General features: G+C 45.4%; 1 protein-coding gene across 3 annotated transcripts in view; it reads left to right on the top strand.

Moving 5' to 3' along the window:
- Positions 1 to 22,168, top strand: part of CENPU (centromere protein U) — a 797,426-nt gene that overhangs the window by 741,345 nt on the left and 33,913 nt on the right. The gene's annotated exons all lie outside the window — the stretch shown is intronic.

The raw sequence follows: 22,168 nt of genomic DNA, 5'->3' as shown, positions 1-22,168 counted from the left end.
AGACTCTTTTTCTCCCACTCTTGGACATGATTTATGGTATTCCTTTGATTGGTAATGTGTTTTATGGGCTATGGGGTCCTTTACTCCATAGGTTCTCATGTGTTTTTGCGATGTGTGTTACACAGCACCCTCCGTGTAGTAACACAGGGGTGTCATAGTGACACCCCACCATTGACCCCATACCCTGGGACTGACTACTGTCTCCCAGGGCATGTAAAGTCACCATTGGCTTTACTAGTCACAAATTATTAACAGAAACCAGTCCAAACCATCATATTGTGGACGTACTGGTCGGGGCAATTCGATTGCCCCGGGGGCTGTTAGTCGAGGGGGCACGTCTCTGTCCCCCCTGATCGAGTATTGGCTGGTGGCAGTGGAAACTATTTTTTATACTCGACCGCAAATATTTCCCTATGGGATTTTCCCATTGTTCGAGGCTACCAACTTTAATTATTTAATTCTCATAGCCTCGAACATACCGCTGGTTTATTTATTTAATATTAATTCGCCGGTTGGTATTTTTTGCCAGGACTCTATTCTAAAATGGCGTTTGTGTTCTCTTCTGTGACTCCAACCCAAGTCGAGCCCTTTGTTCCACTTTTTGGTGGGCTTCTCCACAGAAGCCTCCAAAAGTGGTGCCACTCTGTCTGGGTACCACAGATGGGGTGTGGGAGGGGGTTTAGGCACCCTGGACTGAGTTACCTTGGTAACTCAAGTCGCACTCTTGTGTGATTGGCCTAAGTGGTGAGCCGGCCGGCTCACCACTTAGCATGTTTGATTGACAGCTAGGCTGAGTGAATGGGGGTATGCTGCATAAAAGCAGGGCTTTGGGGACTGGAACTTCAGAAGTCGCCACAGGACCTGAGAATCCGACGAGGGAGAAGCTGAGCCGACCTACCACGACGACACCACTGGTGGAGCCCTGCGGAACCGACTCACCACTTCCCGACGACAGAGAAGATCTCCCGGCTGGAGAGGCTTCTTCCCCTGACTGGGTGGGCACAACCAGTTTACCTTCTTTCTTCGCACCCCAGACCGGTTTGTGGTCGAACTGCCCGTGCTAAGCACCCCGGCAGCCGGATAGCCACTCACCACTGAACCACAAATCAACGGACCGCTCCTTGTACCCGAGAAACTCCGCAGCTGGTTTCTTCCCTGGCAGTGCAACGGACTCCTGTCTTCCTCCCCAACGAGATCCTCTCTTCCCCCGGACGAAGCACTGACTTGCATCCACTGACAGGAACAACTGCCCCCGCTGGAGTCTTCTCACCACTTTAAGGTACTGTGTCCGCCAAGCCTCCCTTTCTAAAGATTGCTACAAGGTAATAATAACCTTCTGGAATGGGCTGGCCGCCTTGACCCTCTAACTGGTCCCTTTCTTTGGTCCAACTCCTTTTTGAACCGTTACAAGACTTTCGTGCACTGCAACCGTGTGACCTTTGACACATTTAGTTTGGATCCTCTTAAGTGGATCCGGCCTACTGACTCTGAATTCCTAGTGTTACTTTGCCTTCCTCCCTTGTTGTGTTCGTGAAAAAGTGTTGGGATCTGTTTCAATTTATTCTCTGTTTTTCTCTCCCTTTTAAAACGAATTATTAGAGTGCCATCTGCGTTAAGCGCTCACCGCTGTCTGAAAATAAGTGGGGCTTTACTTGAGACTTGTCTAATATTCTTTTAAGGGAGTGTATATCTTTTAGTGACCGTGTTTTTGAATTGCTTACTATTAGTGCCTGTGTGTTTTTCTAGATGTGGTTTTAAATAAATAATTATATCTCTTTTACACCAAGCCCTGGTCAGTGTTTACTTGTTCTGTTGTGTTCTCTTGACCTATTGTGAATACTCTGTATACTGCCTAACTCTTCTTGAGGGAAGTCTGACTGCTCAGCCACAGCTACCAAGTGAATCTGTGTGGTACAGACTACTACCAAGTGGGTTTACTGCCAAACACCTGTAGTCCTAAATCTTTTGCAGTGGTCCCAGAGGGAACTGCACAGGTTTCTGCCGAACACCATAGAGCGTCCATTCATTTTGTGCCCACAGAATCTGCCATTTTGCTTTCTCTTGCTTTTCTGTTCAAACGCTTTGCAAAAATTAATTTAATTTCGTTCTGCTCCTGCACAGAGCAAGGCCACAAGTTACATGTTGAGAGACCAGCCCAGACAGAAATGCATTGTTTTCCTTCCTCACAAGTCATTGAAGGCGAGCAGAGAGACATTTAATCACCAAGCCAGGTGCCAGCTGGTCTCAGTGAAACTGCAGAAACTGTAGAAACAGGCCGTTAACGGCATGAATTATATTCTCCTCACGGGCCCCCTTTCTGGGCCCTCTTAGATCAAGCTGACCCCTAGCCTATGAATAGAAACTAGAAGATAGCATGCTTTGGAATGTGTCTCTCCTACGAACACAGATTGCCCACTGAACAAGAGCATTATGTTTCCTGTAAGAAAGAATCCTGTCTGTGCCTTAAATCAACCAATATAGATTAACAAACGTCTTAGAAGGTGTCATATTCGTCATACTTGTCAATCACCGAACCCTTGCTCAGGAAGATACATTATGGGCGGTTTTGATGTGTCACAAACTGATTGTATGATGGTCCTTTTGCATATATGTCGTTGTTGTAGAATGCTCACTCTCTTGCGTCTCACAAGGTCTGGGTGACGCACGTTGCGAGACGTGAGATCCAGTCGGCCGACAGACTATTTGCTTTGCAATAAACCCTAGATTTTGGGAATTGAACCTTGTGTCTGGCGTATCAGTTCGTGTATGGTGCTTGTGCCTTGTTTCCATGCACGGGGGTCTTCAGGGCCTATCAAATAATGGTGCTCGAATAGGGACCCTGCCCCATTTGCTCCATCGTGCACGTTGAATTTGAAGAAGGTGAAAAAAAACAAATTGGACGAGGCTGTCGAGCCGGTATCAAGAGGTGTTCGGGGCGCCCCTGTGAAAGTGATGAGACTCCTTTGCAGATCTGTACAAAACCGGTCCCTGATCGACGCGTCCGGCCAGAGAGCAAGAAGGCGAGGCTCCCAAAGCGAGGCAGATAGAGCCAGATATGCAGTCACGACGATCCTTGGTTGCGTCTGTCTGTATAGGGATGAATTGCGTCTTGAGAGACGAGCTGATTGATCAGGTGAGTCGTGCCCGATTCTTAACAGCCCTGATATTGGTTAAGAGTTGCTCTTGCAAGATCAAACGCCCAGGGTAAGGTACGAATAAGATCAAACATGCCTGGGAAATTGTCTTCTTGCCTAGTGGGATTTTTCCACTGCGGTAGACAATCATTGGAAACAGGCCAGGCTGCGCCACCCGTAGGATCGCCATTATTCGAGATGTATGTGAAGTATGGAATAGGAGCGATCATGTTTAATGAAATTTGGCATAGGCAAACCAGACACGTAGAAGATTTGCAATGGCCAAAGGATGGTAGTTTTGAGATCCCTCGAATAGAACATTTGGAATCAGTATTGCTGCGCAAGAAAGCATGCCCTGCAACATTTGACGTCATTAGAGACTGGAGGAAGGACGATAACCTCTGTTTAAGAAGTAGAGAGAAACATACGCGTAGGCACACATCTAATGCAGACAGAGTGCTAGAACAGGAAGAAAAGCAATAGGATGAGGATATCAGAAGGACAGATAGGAGTCTTCCATTAGGTATACAAAAAATATGTCCACAACAAGAGTTGCATGCATCAGATGAACTAATCAATAAGATTTTAAATGAAAAAAGGCAAGAACGCCCTAAAAGTAAAATTGACACAATTGCACCAGTGCCCATTACTCAACCTCAGTTGCCACCCCCTTCCAGTTGTTCCATCTGCACCAGCTCCTCCTGAACACTTGATCCCATTTCCCCCTCCACCTACCGAGCTTGAATCAGCAGCTATTATAGAACGCAGTGCTGCATAGGCGGGGCCTGCCCAGAGAGGAAGCACTAGAATAAACCTGTAACGCTCACCTGACTCCCACGGAGGCCTGGCCTGGTTCGCGCTGCTGTGACCTCTTCTAAGGTGATGCGCAGGGTTCGGAAAACGGACTGGACCGGGCCCCCAAATCTGGCTTGTCTGGTTCGCAGAAGTTCCTTCTGTAGCCGAAAATAGGGGATTAACTGTCTGCGGGGTAATGCAATCGGCCTCCCACTTTCCCCTCTCACCCTCCTCGAAACCTTTCTGTGATTCCCCATAGCGTCTCACCTTAGGGTCTGGAAGGACGAGCTCTCCATCCTGCTTCTGATGCAGGGGCGCGTTGGTATCCAGTTACTTCACTGGATTTTCGGATTGGTGAGAACCAAACTTGCTTGGCTTCCAGGTAAGTTTTTTGATAAGAGGTTCCCCTTGTGTCCATGCATTAATGTACTAATGCTAGTGTTTTTTTCCCCATAGGGGCCGGGGTACGGAATGCCGGGAAACAGGCACTGACCCGAGATGAGAGGTGAAATCCTTGTAGAAATCAGGTAAGTCTTTAATGAGCGTTTTTTGGTAATGTCTTTTCATTCGCTCATTAACGCTGATGTCTTTTTTTTCCCCTTAGGGGGCCAGGTCCGGAAATGCCAGGATGCGGCACGGACCCGAAATGAAGAGGGAATGAATCAACAGGTAAGTCCTAACATGGAGATTTAGCTTTCCTTATTCCCTTCTCTCTCTCACCTTTTGTTCTTGTCTTTTTCTCCCGAGGCGCTGGGGCGTGACTGTGAATCCGGATGATCGCTGCTGAACATGGAGGCGCCCTGTAAAGGTGAGTGAAATGCAGTGCTGCAGCAATCGACGCAATGAGCTTTTAAATAAGTCTTCCTTTTCAGGATTGTCTGCGAGATGCGGATTTAGCAGGTAAGGACTTTTCCTTCTTCTGTTCTCTTCTTCTCTTCCTTTGCAGGTGATCCAGGATGCTGGCAGGTGTGGCAGAAGTCAGGATACAGGAGCAGACACGGTGAGCGTCCAGCTGCTAGATGCAGAACAACGCGAAGCACGTGTGGCTGTTCGGGTGGGGTTTAAATAGCCTTGGAAGAAGTTCCAGGTATGTATCCTTTCTCCAATCAGGTATGTATCCTTCCCCGACCACGCCCGGATGGTAAATTAGTCCCACAGGTAAAGTAGTTCCTTTCAGGCCGCAAGGGGGCTGGGATCCAGCAGCATGGTCTGCATCAGGTAAGTGCACCCAAGCACTCCTATAATGAGCCTGGCGCCTGTGGCCCCAGGACTGATGTCTTTTATGAGCCTGGCGCCATAGGCGCCAGGACACTGTCCAAAGGGCCCCTATATGGGGTTGCTGGGTCCTTCCTTGGGGACTGGATGTCCGCTTCCGGGGACGCAGGGCTTGAACCGGCTCCCCGGGAGCGGGCATCATGACAAAACCTTAGTATGGTTACCAGGGAACGAAAGAGAGAGCTGAAAGAACAGGCAGAAATGTACATTGACGGCAATGACAAGGGATCGACGGGAGTTCAATGCACGATTACAAGAAGCTCAGCGAAAAACAGGTACTGTTGGAATGCATGGGAGAGTATCTTATGGATAGATAGAAGCAATTAACTGGTATGGTAGCGCCGCAGAAGTTGCAGGATTTGAATGCCTTTTCACGGTTGAGGGAAAGTGAGTCAGAGATGAAGGAGCACGTGGACAGGCTATTTGAGTTTAAAGGTGAACTTGATGAATTATATTCAGAGATGTTTTCTGTTCCTGGGTTTCGGTACAAAGAGGTAAAAAGAGGGAGACAAGAGACGACACCATATGTTGTGCAGCGATTTTTCCCGCCATCAAAACATGTTAGTGAAGAAATTAAAATATGTACGCGAGAGGCGCTTAAATGGATTATGGATGCTAGTATTCCTATAATGGTGGTGTATGATACGTTTGAACTGTATACGATAGAGATGCAAAGGAAAGTATTGCACGTAATGGTTGAATATTTGCAGGATAAATATATTGAGAGAAATGATTGCTGGCCCTCTGAATTAATGACGGTATACAAGAGAGCGTGTTTAACTGAAACTGGAAAGACTGCTCTATCTCTTCATCTAGCTATAGCGATTAATAAGAGAGAGGAAGGAGGAAGGGCCAGCGCAATATTTCCAATGAGAAAAGTCCCTCCCACTTTTGTGCCAAAAGTAGAAGTTCCTGGTATTAATGGACAACCAGCGCGGGTAACGGAAGCACATTATACAGCACAATAGGTACTTGTCCCTTTTTCTAGACAAGAGGTGAATAATATAAAACAAACAATCCCTGATATAAGAAAGAATCAGGCAGGATTATATAAAGAAATTGAATCCTATTTGAAACCGTCCATTTTTAATATGAGTCATATTGACCTATTATTCCATGTAAGTCTCCCAGCAGATATATGGAAGCAAATTAGGAATGTAGATGATCATGAAACTTTGGGTGCTACTTGGGAAACTTTAATGAAGGAGGATACGGACAGAAAAGCTGGCGAAAAACCATCATCAAATATGTTAGCATTACCTGCACGAATAGTACAGAAATGAAAGGTTATAGTACCTGAACGGAGAATTATATGGGACAAACTGACTGCATGCGTGCAAGGCAAAGATGAATTGGCTACTGACTATTTCAATAGATTTGAAGAAGTATTTGCAGATTATAGCGGTCAAGATTTAAGCACTGAACCTGGGAAAAGACTATTTGTTGACAAATATGTGAGAGGGTCGTTACCGAAAACCCAAAATGTAATAATGACATCTGAAAGTGCGTGGCAAGCAAAATCACAGAGTGAAGTATTACACATGGCACAGTACTACGAGAATAGAGTAAATTCAGAGAAAGAGGTGAGGGATAGGGTGAAACTAAAAACGAGAGTTACAACAGCAGGTAGCGAATAATAGGGGCAGAGGAAATGCACAAGGAAGAGGGAATTACTGCAACATGCACGGAGTTCCAATTGGACTAAATCAATGTGCATATTGTCAAGAAGAGGGTCACTGACGAGCACAGTACCCACATTTGCAGAATAGAAATGGGAATGCCCCGAGAAGACAGAACAGAGGTCGCCCGGGAAAACAAGGGCAAAATAGAAACACTAGTATGCCACAAAATTAGAATAACCAAGGAAATAATAACTAGAATCAGAACCAAAATCAAAATCAGCAGAATGGAAAAGGAGCTGGAAATGTTTTTGATACTCAGTCCAATACATACTATTCTGGTGACTTCACATCGGATGATGTATTGTTCTGCTAGGACAGCCCAAGACAGGGGTCGGAACCAGTGTCCATTCCCGTCGATCAGAAAGGACCCAACGTAGAAATGAGTCGGTAATAAGGAGCACACTTTTCTAGTGGACACAGGTGCACAAAAGTGCTCAATGGACTATCACTTGGTTTCAGAGATAACGCTGTCAGGGCAAAAGAACGTTTCAGTAGGGTTCGCAGGCACCCCAGTAATTAGTCCAGTGTCACAGTCAGTGCCTATAACATTAGGTCCATTCACTGAGTCTTGCTCGTTCCTTTTGACACAAAATTGCGGCGAGAATATATTGGGTTTAAATTTGTTGAAAAAACTAAGTGCGGTTATTCATTGTTCTCCTGATGGAGTGTTTTTGATGATTTCACCGCAAAAAATGCCAGTGTCCCAATTCCTATCCAAACCACTGCCAACAGAGTTAAGTAAGGTACAGACTTGCATATGGGCGATGAATGATAACGATGTTGGTGGTTTGAAAATAGAGCCGGTGAGAGTTGTTTTGAAAAAGGGAATCACATTGGCACGTATCCCCAGTACAAAATTTCGGTGGAAGGTGAGAAAGCATTGAAATTAATTGTTTTAGATTTGGTTGAAAGAAATGTGATTGAGGAGATTACTGGTAGCACCTGCAGTAGTCTGATTCTCCCAGTGTATAAGAAAGGAGGTAATGAAATACCGTATTGTTTTATAATTGATTTACGCGCGTTGAATAAAGTAGTTGCTCCCCAATTTCCATTGGTCCCAGATGTCACTACCATTTTGACAATGATTCCAGCCTCTGCAACACATTTTAGTGTTGTCGATCTTAAGAACGCATTTTTCAGCATCCCAGTGCATCTAGATAGCAGATACCTATTTGCTTTCACACTAGGAGGGATTTCTTTCACATTCACACAAATTCCCCAAGGTTACACTGAAAGCCTGAGTATTTATAGCAGAGCACTAAAAGAACAACTAGATATGCTAGAGCTACCATCGGGCTGTGTACTATTGCAGTATATTGATGACCTGTTGATTTCTGCTGACTCAGAAGACATTTGCAAAGAGAGTACCGCCATGCTATTGACACATTTAGCAGTGCATGGACATAAAGCTTCATTGAAAAAATTCCAGTATTGTCGAAAGGAGGTGGCCTATTTGGGCTGCCTACTTTCGAAAGAGGGAAGAAGACTGACACCAGAAAGGATAGAAAGCATCTCTGGTATGCCTATTCCAAAGACACATAAAGGAGTCAGAGCCATAATAAACATGGCTTCATATTGCCGGCAGTGGATAGCAAATTTCGCTATGATTGTGAAACCAATGGTGGCATTGACAAAAAAGGATGTTGCCTTGCCTTTGCTATGGAGTGAGGAATGTCAGAATGCATTTGACCTGCTCAAAGTTGCGTTGTGCTCAGCTCCAATTTTGGGCACACCAAATTATGAAAAGGATTTTAAGTTATTTGTGCATGAGAATGAGGGTTGTGCTTTGGCTGTTTTGACTCGGGAACAAAGAGGAAGAAATAGACCATGCGGTTATTTTTCTTCCGCGCTGGATCCTATTGCATGAGCTCTGCCACGCTGTTTGCAAGCTGTTGCTGCGGCTGCTGCGTCAGTAAAACAAACCGAGGGAATGGTTTTGGGTCAAGCCTTAACCTTAATGGTGGTACACACAGTAGACGTTCTTTTAAATAGAACGCAGACGCAACATCTTACATCAGCTAGATTGACTAGATACGAAATCGTCCTTTTTGCATCACATATTCAAATTCGGAGATGTTGCGCTTTGAATCCTGCAGAGTTAATGCCCCCTCCCAATGAAGATACCGGTGAGGAGAAATCACCACCCCATGATTGTATAATGGTTACTGAACAAGAAACGAAAGGGGGAATTGACCTAACAGACACCCCACAGAAAGAGCCAGACGGAGAACTGTTTTGTGACGGTTCCTGTTTTAAATTACCCGATGGCACGTCAACTGCTGCCTATGCCATCACTACACTGAAGAGTATTGTAGAGAGCAAAATAATTCCATACAATTCGGTGCAGGCTGCAGAGATAATAGCATTGACAAGAGCATGTGAACTTTTTGAAAATTTGAAAGTAAACATATATACTGACAGTCAGTACGCATTTGGGGTGGTACACAATTTTGGTTGACTCTGGGCTGAGAGGGGTTTTCTAACATCACATGGAACTAAAATTCAACATGGCCCTTTGATAGCACGATTGTTGTCTGCACTCACGTGTCCAAAGCGACTAGCAATAAAGAAATGCGAGGCGCATAAGAGAATAACATGTAACGTTGGAAAAGGAAACGCATTTGCAGACAAAATTGCAAAACAAACTGCCACTGATTTGCAAACGAAAATGTTGATAGTTCAGTCAGAAGAAGTGCCCTGCATGATAGAGAATGGGATTGCCACAGTCAAAGAGATGCAGGCGGAAGCAACTGCCGTTGAAATAAAAGGGTGGGCTGAGGGCTCCGCAGAATTAGATGTAGAAGGTTGCTGGGTGGACAAAGAAAGTAGAAAGTGGATGCTGCCCAACTCCTACGTAACTGCAATGGTCACCATGGCCCACAGCCCCACACACATGTGCGAAGAAAATGATTCAGTATCTGGCTATAGTATGGCAGAACACCCACATTAGAAAAAATGCTGAGAGGCTAGTTCAGAATTGTATGACTTGTTTGCAACATAATATTGGAAAAGGAACAGCCACTCCAACAGGTAGTTTTGCCCCCCCATGCCCTTTAAAGTTATCCATTTTGATTTCATAGAAATGGAAATATGTCGGAATCTTAAATACATCTTGGTGGTAGTCTGTGCATTCAGTAAATGGGTGGAAGCATACCCGCTCAAAGACTCCACTGCAATAAACACAGCAAAAGTGATGCTAAAAGAGTATTTTTCCAGATTTGGCCTGCCACAGGTCATATGGTCAGACAATGGCCCGCATTTTGTTGCTGCCGTGATATTACAGATTTGTGCAGGCCTTCAGATTGATAAACCATTCCATTCCACCAGGCACCCGATGAGTGCCGGTCTTGTTGAGCGTGAAAATGACATTTTAAAGAATAAAATAAGTAAGATCTGTTCAGGGAGTCAATTAAAATGGACCGATGCGCTGCCTTTTTCTTTGTTTTGCATGCGCACATCTGTGCAAGCAAGGACTGGACTCTCCCCATAGGAGATTGTCATGGGGAGACCTGCTAATGTTTGGTGTGCACCGCAGCCTAGGTGCCCGAGTGAAGTTGAGTACCATGTGCTTAGTACATACTGTGACATTTTAACGCAGAAGCTCCGTTTGATTCATCGGCAGCTGCAGAAGGCTCTTCCTGTCCGATACACAGACCCGGGGCATTGTCTGCAGCCAGGTGAGTGGATCCTGGTGAAATATTTCGAGCAAAAGTCATCACTTGCACGGAGGTGGCGGGGCCCTTATCAGATACTCCTGGCAACACAGATTGCAGACCGTGTGGATGGTCGTAAGGCGTGGATCCATGCCACCCACACAAAAAGAATTCCATCGCCATTGAAAGAACTGCCTGATCCAGACAACGAGAAAGAAATGGCTGCCCTCGACTGAAAGACACCATTGCCAGTTCTCTGCCACAAATTCTGCCTGAGCCTAAGAGAAAGCCTGAGAAGATTGCTAAAAAGGAGAAAGGGCTAAATGTGCCCCAACTTTGCCCAGATGAATCTGAAACATCACACGCAGACATAAAGCCTGCATCGTAACTTGTTGCATCACAGGCTGACACTGAGCCTGCCCCCGGAAGTGCATCTGCACTGTTCATTGATCACACAGTACCTGGAGCGATAAGGTACAACCTACGTTCTCAAAAATCGAAAGTGATCTAATCTTCGTGTTTTTTTTGTTGCCTCTATATACCCATCACGGATGAATTGGGAATCGGAGGCCTACGGAAGTGGAGCGTGGGGGCTGTACCAATCTGGGAGCTCTGGAACGCGGCTTCCCAGTGCTATCTTTGAAAATAAAAAACCATTTGTTGATCACCCAGTGCGAACAAGTGGGGAGCTTACGGTACAAAGGCAATTGATGTTTGCTCTGGAGTCTTTTGAGCAATGTACAGAGGCACGATAATCTTGCCACACGTTTAGCAATCCAGGCTGCTGAGAACTGGCCTAAAAACTTTAATGTCTTCAAACATATTGGTGTTTCAACAAGAGCTGCTGTGAGAGGTATTCACAACAAACATTGTTGGAGAAGAAAATCGCACACAATGCCCATACTTGCTTCTGTCCCCTCCTGTACGAACGCTGATGATGTAATAGATATAGAGACTATAAAAAAATCTAGGAAAAGTTGGTGTAAGAAATTAATGCTGATGATTACAACACTTCTTTTTTTTAAAAAGATTTTTATTCAAACTAACAATACAAACCAAACATGCAGTGCATATATCAACAGTTCAATTATTCATTATTCATCATTTAATACTAATCACTGCTCCCCATATCCCACCCCCCATTACGAGCCTATTTATTCCAAACGCTCCGTGTCCGTCTCGCGTGGTGGGGTCTCACTTTCCGTGGATTCAGACAGATCTTGTGTTATTACAAACAATTCCGCTATTAATAATTTCCATGACATCAGGGTTCCCACCTCCTTCTCTCCCCCTACATTACTCGCCTCTTGCCATACCGTGGTTTCTGCTTCCGCCCGTTTCTGCAATTCCTTCCACCACACCTCTACCCGTGGCCTATGGCATGTCTTCCACCCCATGGCAATCCTCCTTTTTGCAAGCAAATATGCTAGATCCTTCAATTTACTTACATGTTTAAGTTTCTGAGCTCTGGGGAACCCCCCTAGCAAGCAGGCCCAGGCTGTATTTATGACAATAGTGATCCCTTTTTCCGCCAGTCTGTGTGCTACCTCACCCCAGAAACGCTCAATCACTGGGCATGACCAAAACATGTGTACCATGTCAGCATTTTCCTCATCAGATTTGGGACATGCCTGTCGTCCGGCGTTATCAAACTTAGATATTCTTTGAGGTGTCATATATGCGTAATATACAGTTGTATCTGTTGCAATCTGGCATTCCTTGAAACCTTCTTGTGGTATCCCAGGGCCCGCTCCCACATCCCATCCTCCATCGAGGCCCCCACTTCCTCCTCCCAGTCTAGTCTCAATTGCGTTAATTCTTCCCCGACCTTTGACATTATCATCTCATACAGTCTAGAAATCTCATGTCCCCCTTCTGTTACATCATATATTACATCCATAATAACGTCTGGTTCTTCTTCCAACACTGTCTCAGGCCATATTTTCCTAATTTTCTGCACCATTCTGTGATATGTGATAAATTGGCCCGTATGTAATCCCGTCTCCTTCCCTAGTACTTCAAAATCCCTAATAGTCCCCTCTTGCCAGATATCTCCCATCGTTACCACCCCCGCCGATTCCCAGTGGGTCCTTATTGTCATTCTCAATTGCTTATCTCCCCCTGCCAGTGTAGCCAATGGTATCTGTGGGGACCATGGGAGTAAGTTCCCCATCATCCGGCACGCCTGACGCCACATCTTCCAACCAAGCCTCATCATTTCTGGGCGCTCTCTCATTTCCGTCTTGGGCAGCCAAATAATTTCTCTTAAATAAAATGGGGCACAATCATGACCAAACAACCTGTATTCAGGGGTCACTTTGTCTGAGAGCCATTTAGCAATGTATTGCAGCTGGCTCGCTACATAATAAACCTCATAGTTAGGCAATCTTATCCCACCTTTTTCGTAAAAGTTGTGCAACTTCCATAGTGCCACACTGTTCTGGGTACCATGCCATAGGAAGTCCCTACACAAGCTGTTCAGTTTAGTGAAAAACTTCTTGGGTATCAGATATGGAATGTTCCCAAAAAAATGCAGGAGCCTGGGTAGGACCACCATCCTTAGCATTGCCCCTCGTCCCATCATCGCTAGGGGCAGCTTCAACCAGAATTTCTTCTCAATTTTTCCAATGGCTACCTTAGTATTGTGCCTATGTTCTTCCTTAACCGAATGGTACACATCTATCCCAAGGTACCGAAAGGTTCTCACCGCCCATGGTATTTGTAACACCGGAAATCGCCCTTCAGGGTTCCCCATATAACTACCTAATGGGAACAGACTAGATTTTTGAGGGTTCATCGCTATCCCAGACAGCCCCGCATATCTCTCCATCACCTCCAGGATCTATTGAAGATTTTCTTCCGGGTACCTAAAGTACAATAGCAAATCATCCACATATAAGGAGATCAAGTGTCGTTCCCCTCCACCTCAATACCTATAGTATCGTATTGCTGTCTCAGGTGTATTGCTAGGGGCTCTAGGGCTAGTATATAGAGCATTGGGGACCACGGGCATCCCTGTCTGGTGCCTCTGCTGAGTTGCCATCTTTCAGATATCACTGCCCCTGTTCTAACCCTAGCCAGCGGTTCACTGTATAGCATTTTCGCCCATCTTACATATCCTGGTCCCATTCCGTAACCCTCCAGGGCTGCCAGCAGCCATGGCCACTTGACCGAATCAAAAGCCTTAACCGCATCTAGTGATGTAATCGCCATCTAGCCGTCTTGCTTACTACCCCATTCGAAAACTCAATGGAGTTGTCTGTGGTTATGTGTTATATTCCTGTTCGGGACATAGCCCGTCTGATCGGGGTGTATAAATTTGTCAATGACTCTCCGCTGTCTGTTTGCCAAGACCGCTGTCAATATCTTGCTGTCCTGGTTCAACATCGACAGCGGTCTGTAAGAGCCACAGCTATGCCCCGGCTTATTAGGCTTGGGGAGCGGTATTATAACCGCTTGCCTTAGTGACTCCGGCAACCGTCCTACCTCAAACGCTTCATTTAGCATTTCCAATATTGAGGGGAGCACTTCTGCCATATAAACTTTGTAAAACTCACTCGGGAATCCATCCGCCCCCGGGGTCTTACTCGTAGGCAGCTGCTTCACCACCTCTTCTAATTCTTCCAAAGTGATTGGTGCATCCAGCTCTTCTCTTTCCTCAGCACTTATTCTAGGCAGTCCTTTGTCTTCTAATGTTCCTATTATCTCTTCTTGACTACTTCCCTTCTCATCACCATATAGTAATTTATAATAATCCGCAAACTCCTGATTAACTCCCTCTTGGGTGTGCGCTACAGTACCATCCTCCCTAGTTATCATCCTGATCATGGGTCTGGGAGTTTCACCTTTATATAACCATGCCAAAAGCCTTCCTGTTTTATCACCTCCTGCATGCTGTCTCTCTATATATTTTTTATAGTTAAAGGCATGGTCTAGTAAAATTTTTTATTGTCTCTACGGGTCGGCCATGTTTTTTTAAGCCTAAGTGGCTCGATTTTAGAACACTTTCCTATGGACCTTACCCGAGTTTTCGTCCATTAAACGCACGCGAAAACAAGCACCAGGGAGCCGCCATTTTCTGATAATCCTATCATTTCCCCCATCGCCCTGGCTGACCTGCTTTTGCGGAACTAAATCAAATCCCCCGCCCCTGAGCCTGTCACCAGCAGACTTGTACCGCTCATTTCCCAACGCCAAAGCACGTCTTGTGTCAACATTCGCTGCGCTTCAGCTAATGACGTGTCGCCATGGAAATGGCAGGACGCCTCTTTCCTCAATAAGTATAAACAGACCGTTTCACAACACACAGCAGCAGATTTTCGATTCCATTCCTCTCTCTGTGTTACTTTGAGTATTCTGTGACTCGTTTCAGTGCTCTGGTCAGCTACCTTCGCCACTTGTAGCCCGTGTGAACAGATACCAGTACCACCGCTATAAATTATTTTAGTTTGTTTAACACACAATGGCTACAATAATGCCCTACATGTACGAGCCCGAGTATACCGAGGAGGAACTACTGGAAAGGGAAGCACGCGAAAACGATGGGGATTCGGATGGCAGTTGGCAGGACGAATCAACAGATGAAGAGCCTGGGCCTAGTCGCATGGACGGCGTCTCCACCTGGTGCACATGCACTCGGTGCGAGCTAATGCCAACTGAGGACGAGAACTGCTGCTGCCGAGAAAACTTGGGATGCCTGGCCTACATTTCGGAAGGCGAGCCACGACCGCAATGCACCACCGAGCTGCCAGACTTCAGGGCAGCTTGCCTCACACGGGCCGTGTTGAGAATAATGATGGTGCTAATGCATGAACTTTGCGCAACTGTTCGTCCTCGTAATCCGAGTAACGAGTAAGTATATGCCACTCCTATTTCATGTTCTTCTACTATATCCAAAATTACATCTACATATCATTGTAACGCATGTAAGTCGTTCAATAGTGTGCATTGTCTAGATAGCATTTGTCCGTGCAGAATGCCATTAGTTACAAGAATTGTCAATTTCAACAAACGTTTATTAAACATATCTTGGTCATTTAAAAACAGTTTGTTTCATTCCTTTTCACAGGTGGTACAGGCTGGTGGCCTATCGTTCCGTTACATGGTGGCTCCATGGGAGGCTTGGACACCGCGGTCGAAGAGTGATACCCGCCTGTGCCGTTCGTGCCATTAGAGAAACGTTCCCGAGTGACAGCGGTCAGTACAGGGGATTTTCTCTCGCTGTGCTGCAACCTGAACTGTACAATGTTTAAAGTCTTGTATTTTTGTGGCATGAAAATAAGATACAAAATAAAACACCACATATATTTTAACAACGGTTGTTTCGATTTTTTAAATGAATCAAGTGTGTCTCCATTCAAGGATGGACGTCAGAAATCTGTGCTCCGAATGGGTGAAGGTCTGGTCGCTGTGAAGCAGGGTGGTCACTATCTATCTAAGCTAACATAACATATTCTCGATAATGCATGCACTAAATAACACTTGTTCAAAGTCTTTCAGTAGGTTATGTCTCTATAAAAGTCACACATATATCTATACTAACAATTACCATTGGATTATACAGGCCTTAGGGTCTTGACCACTATAATACACCGGTTAAAGTGTGGGTCTGTGCTCACAAGAATCTCCGGTATGTGGCATTTGTTATTGATAAGCAACGATATACTATCATTGATATAAAGGCGATATACTATATATTGATATAAAGGTGGTTCGCGCCAGTGGATGAGCGCTGGCATGGGGGGCTGTCAGGGGCGCGAAAGGCCAAGGTGCCAAACTACATGTACACTTCAAAAGGTATCACACGCCAAGGGGCCATCGGTCACATGGCCTCCTCAGACCCTGTGTCTCCAGCCAGGCCTCCCCTTGAAGCAGGCCGCCCCCTAAAACCACGACATACATACGTCATTCATTCACAAACACAGCTGTTTCTAATACTTTATAAACCACTTGATATGTCTCATGAGAACATCTTTGTGCTTTGCAAGTCAACTCCTGAACGTGTTACCTGGCAACCACTGAGATCTACGCTAATCTGCTCGTCGTCGTGCTATCCGTGAACTTCTGTGACCGCTTAGAGCAAACCCATCAGTGTGCTACCTGTGGCCACCCACCTATTCTCCTGCAACATACTGCTCTGCTTGCTGAATCCAACTGTTTGTTGGTCAAGGTAAGGCCATGTATCCTAGTCATATTTCGCAGATTTTTAAATTTCTATCTATTTGCGAGTTGAGTACACAATAGTGTTATGTTCATTGGTCTCATTGCTATTGACTTGAGTTTCCATTGCTATGCTATCAATAGATCTATTTATTTTCATCTTTGTCTATTGTCATCGAATTGCATCCTTCGGGGGTCCAGTCTATAATGTAAGCATGTTTCCTTCTCGTGCAATACAGAACATCCAAGGGATGAGTCACATGTTCAGATTTTAGTCACATCATTTATACATTTCTGCAACTTATTCAAATACCTAAGCCGCACATAATGAACTGGTATAGTTCCTGCGACCAAAACAAACCTTGCATTGATCATTGTATGATTCATTTACTTTTGTATCAAATATTTATTCTTGAAGATTGTATAATAATGTCGACATTTACTTTTCAGATTTATCAACAATGCCTGCCTGTTCAATTAGCGGTTGCCCTTCGAAGACCCATGCGAAATCTGAAGGCACTAAAATGCATGTATTCCCGAAAACTGTTGATCGAATAAGAGAATGGGTCAGACATTGCGGATATCCACTGGATGAGCTGGAAAGTAGAGTCCAACAAGTCTTACAGGACAAGAGGGGTGATCGATACCGCATCTGCAGCCGGCACTTTTCCTTGGACATGTACACAACATCTTGGGTAACAAAGAAGAATAAACGGCGAATGACACGGAAATTGCTCAAACGCTATTCCCACTCTATTCGTCCACATTCTGCCACCGGTGAGTCAAGTGTCCGGATTTAGCTTTAGGCCTTGCGGTAGTGTGTAGGTATCCGAACGGATTAATTGATATTGTAGGTGTTCTATCCCTTGTAATAATTTCGATATTGATATGAGTGTATAGTTTTTTGAATAATGACATTTATCAAAATATTCTTTTTCGATTTCATAACCCACAAACGCAATGTATATACATGGAACTGTGCTGTATTGAACATCGTCCGGCAGACGCAAACCGGCATCTGCTCACTTGCCACTTGACTGGACCCCCTTGAACTTCGAATCGAGGTATGCCCTGTCTGCATATGCTCTCAGGGTTCTAATAACTACTGACCGTGTTGTGCCTTATGGTCGCTACAGACCACTTGATTGTGTTGTGCCTTATGGTCGCTACAGACCACTTGATTGTGTTGTGCCTTATGGTCGCTACAGACCACTTGATTGTGTTGTGCCTTATGGTCGCTACAGACCACTTGATTGTGTTGTGCCTTATGGTCGCTACAGACCACTTGATTGTGTTGTGCCTTATGGTCGCTACAGACCACTTGATTGTGTTGTGCCTTATGGTCGCTACAGACCACTCTGATTGTGTTGTGCCCTAAGGTCGCTCCTAGACCTCACTGTAATGTGTTGCACCTCCTGGTCGCTCATCTGAGCTCTTGCCTCCTGCTGCTCGCCAGCCACATTGACATTCCCTGGTACCCTAGGTTGCTCCCTAGCTCTCCCAGAACCTAACCGTTCCTGCCCTCCTGGACCACCCCACCTAACCTGACTGTGCCAGTAGCGCACCGCAGTTTAAAATCATGCTTCTAGCGTCTTCAAAGCCTGCCATTACCACATTAGTACTGAGCCTCCTTACTATCATGACTCCTGCACCCTCTGCCACGTGCCCACCCAAAGACAGAAACATGAGACTAAGGGCTAGACTATCCCAGCTACATGAACCTTCATCCTATCACACTTTTAGGGGCTATACCAACCTAACCAACAAACGATCTCAACACCCCAAGCCCGCTCCACTGACACCAGGCGCCTTACCCACCAAGCAGCCACTGTCACAAGCCACAACCTCAACCAAAAAAATTCAACCCGCTACCACCTTACCAACTAGCACCCTGCCACTAACTGCCGCCCTCATTAATGCCAGATCAATGGTTGCCCACGCTACCGAGATCTCAGACACTCTAACAAACGAGAACCTAGATGTACTATGCATTACTGAAACCTGGCTCCATGAGGCTGCTGGCCCTGCCATTATGCTAGCAATACCAGACGGCTACCAACTGCTAAGAGCTGACAGACCCAACACTAAAGGAGGTGGCCTTGCCATTATCCACAAAGCCAACCTGCCTATCCGTCTAGCCACTACCACGCCACTCCAGTCTTGTGAACTCCTCACTGCCAAACTCCAACTTTCATGCAACCGCACTCTTACCATCCATGTGATCTACAGACCACCTGGACCATTAGGCACCTTCGAGGACGAACTAACCAGCATCCTAACGAATAATACAAAAGACCATACGCAAATCCTACTATTAGGAGATTTCAACCTTGGTTTTAACGACTGCAACGACAAACATGCCACATCTGTCGCTGCACTACTGCATGACTACGGACTAACGCAAAAAGTCACCACCCCCACCCATTCCAAACGCAGAACTCTTGACTGGGTTGCGGACCTGAACTGCAACACTAGCATCACTAATATAACCCCGCAAATATGGACAGACCACCATCTAATTTCATTCTCCGCCGCACTTGACCTTAACCACCCTAAACCTATAGTAATGGCCCCGCCACACCCCACTAGAAGTAAAAAAGAAATTTCAGCAGAACAACTCCTCCCACATCTCCTCCCCACCCTCAATAACATAGACAACATTACAGACCCGACCTCACTTGTGGAAACCTATAATAATACCATGACCATGGCATTAGATCTGATTGCCCCCACCAAAATCCGTAAAGGCAAACAACTCTCCCACCTGAATAACTGGTTCACACCCCAACTGAAAGACCTCAGAACTCAAAAAAGAAAACTGCAATCTATATGGCGACATTCGCCCTCTGAGGAGAACAAAATCAAATTAGCCACCCTTGCCAAACAATATAAAAAGGAAATCATTAGTACAAAAAAAAACCACTTACAACGACAGGATAACCAAAGCCAAATCGAATACTAAGGAATTATTTTCCATCCTGCGGGAAATGGAATCGTCCATACCACAAACAGACAATATCCACAAAAATAAACTCTGGTGCACTAACATACAAAACGCCCTAGCAGGAAAAATCAGCTCTCTCCAAACTAAAATTGCAATTAAAAAAGCCGCCCTGCTAGTGCCACCTGAGCCCACCCCCAAGGCACAGCCCGCCCCAAACCAGGCCGCTAACACTCCACACCCCTTCAGCTTCAAACAAATAACCATACTAGAGACAGAAAAAATCATACTCTCCCTAAAACCATCCAATTGTAACGGCGACAACTGCCCTCCTCAAATTATAAAAGATGCAGCGAGAGACCTAGCTCCCTTCATCTCAAAACTGATCAACGCCTCCTTCAAGACTAACCTAGTGCCCAATAACCTTAAACAGTCCTGGGTCCTACCCCTGCTAAAAAAACAAACTCTCGACCCTTCCATCCCGACAAACTATTGACCCATCACTACCGTCCCATTTCTACTTAAAATCATCGACCGGGTAGCCTACCTGCAAATCCAGGACTACCTTGAATCCAATAACTTACTTGGCTCACGACAATCTGGCTTCCGACTCCTTCACGGCACTGAAACAGCCCTGATTGACCTCAAGACTCAAATTGACGAGTTGAAGGATAATGGAAAATCAGCTATGCTACTCCTCCTTGACCTATCGGCAGCCTTCGACCTGGTAGATCATGCAGTTTTATGCAATCACCTCGGCTCTGCTGCCCATTTCTCAAGCGATGCCATAACCTGGGTTCAATCCTTCCTTGCTAACCGGACTATGAGAGTCTTCTCCCCCCTTGCAGCTGCTGATCCCATACAAGTCTCCTGCGGTGTCCCCCAGGGATCATGTGTGTCTCCTACTATGTATAACATCTTTACCAAACCCTTGTTTGACAAGCTGGATAGACTGGGTGTCATATACACTAACTATGCAGATGACACTCAGATCCTCATCCCCCTTTCGGGCAACTTCTTGGAAGACTCAGCTTTGGTAAATAAGATATACCTCCTCATTCAGGCATGGATGGCATCCCACGGCCTCTGTCTGAATGACGACAAAACAGAGATTCTGATCCTCGGCACAGAGACAGCGATTAAAAAACTAGACACCAACTACGCCTCATTTAACATTGACAACAATGTCATCAAAGTGATGCCCGCAGTCAAAACCCTTGGGGTCTATCTGGACTCAGCACTCACCTTCAAGCAACAAACTAATTCCCTAGCCTCCTCCACTGCCTATACTTGTAAACTGATCCGAGCATGTAGACCATTCCTAACGGAGGCCAGCTGTATTACCCTAGCTAATGCACTTATCATATCTAGATTGGACTATTGTAATGCCCTATATGCTGGATCTAACAAGTATATCCTCAACAAACTCCAAACTCTCCAAAATAACGCTCTTAGAGTAGCATTAAACTTACCCAACAGAGCCCATGTCTCCACCGCCAGAAGGAACATCCACTGGCTCAAAATTAATGACAGGATCACCCTCAAATCTATCTCACTCACATCCAAATGCCTCAACAATATAGCTCCCCCCTACCTAGTTAACAGAATCAAGAAAAGAACCTCTAATCGCCCCACAAGAATATCTAACGCCTTCACCCTGCTGGTGCCCAGATATAAAAAAAGCACAGCTGGCGGCGCCAGCTTTCCAGTCACAGCGGCCCAAACTTGGAACAAACTCCCCCTAGAACTCAGAAAGGATCAACCTTACCCAAGTCTCAGACGCAAGGCACTCTTATGGTTACGATCTAACGACATCTAAGGTGATCCCTCTCCGCAACATTTCCATTCGCCCTGAGAGACACCCTCTTGACTATGCCCTGCTAACTTGTCCCTAGGTACCCCTACCCCCACTGCCAGTACCCAGCTACAAACTGCGGCTGACCACCACTCAGCTCCTTCTTGCTTCCGACACTTGACAATCAACCGCACTAGTTCTCTCTTACTGCATACCTCACTGAACTGTACCACCTTCCATTCTCTTTCTGTTTCCAACATCTGGCATTAACTGTCCAACACATGCAATCTATAATGTTTCTGAATCTGCTCCTACCCTTACTTCTGTGTTTGTCACTGTAACCAAGTTCTCAAGTATTCTTGTAATATTTGCGCCCGGCTACCTGCGGGTTTGGTTTTGCGCTATATTAAATAAATAAACAAACAAACAAACATTGAGCATTTTTCAAGTATTCTGTCGCCTTACATGGCTATTTTTAATATTGGCATTTCATGATCAATCATTAATTTACCTTTACAACTTCTTGACTATCCCTTGAATCTGAAGCAAAAACATTCTACATCCTTGATGTGGTCGCAGTTATCAACCACTTCTAGCGCGTATCAGGTAATCTTACTAGGCTAATCCGCTACAGACTTGTTTTATGCATGTCAAGTAATAGTTTTATTTTATCGTGTAATTATTTTACCGAATGTTTGGTTAGTGCTTTCCAATTGATATACACCTTAGTTATC

The sequence above is a fragment of the Ambystoma mexicanum genome, chromosome 6q (genome assembly GCF_040938575.1).
Source record: "Ambystoma mexicanum isolate Mex_15411 chromosome 6q, UKY_AmexF1_1, whole genome shotgun sequence".
Lineage (NCBI taxonomy): Eukaryota > Metazoa > Chordata > Amphibia > Caudata > Ambystomatidae > Ambystoma > Ambystoma mexicanum.
This window is presented reverse-complemented; position numbering and strand designations above follow the sequence as displayed.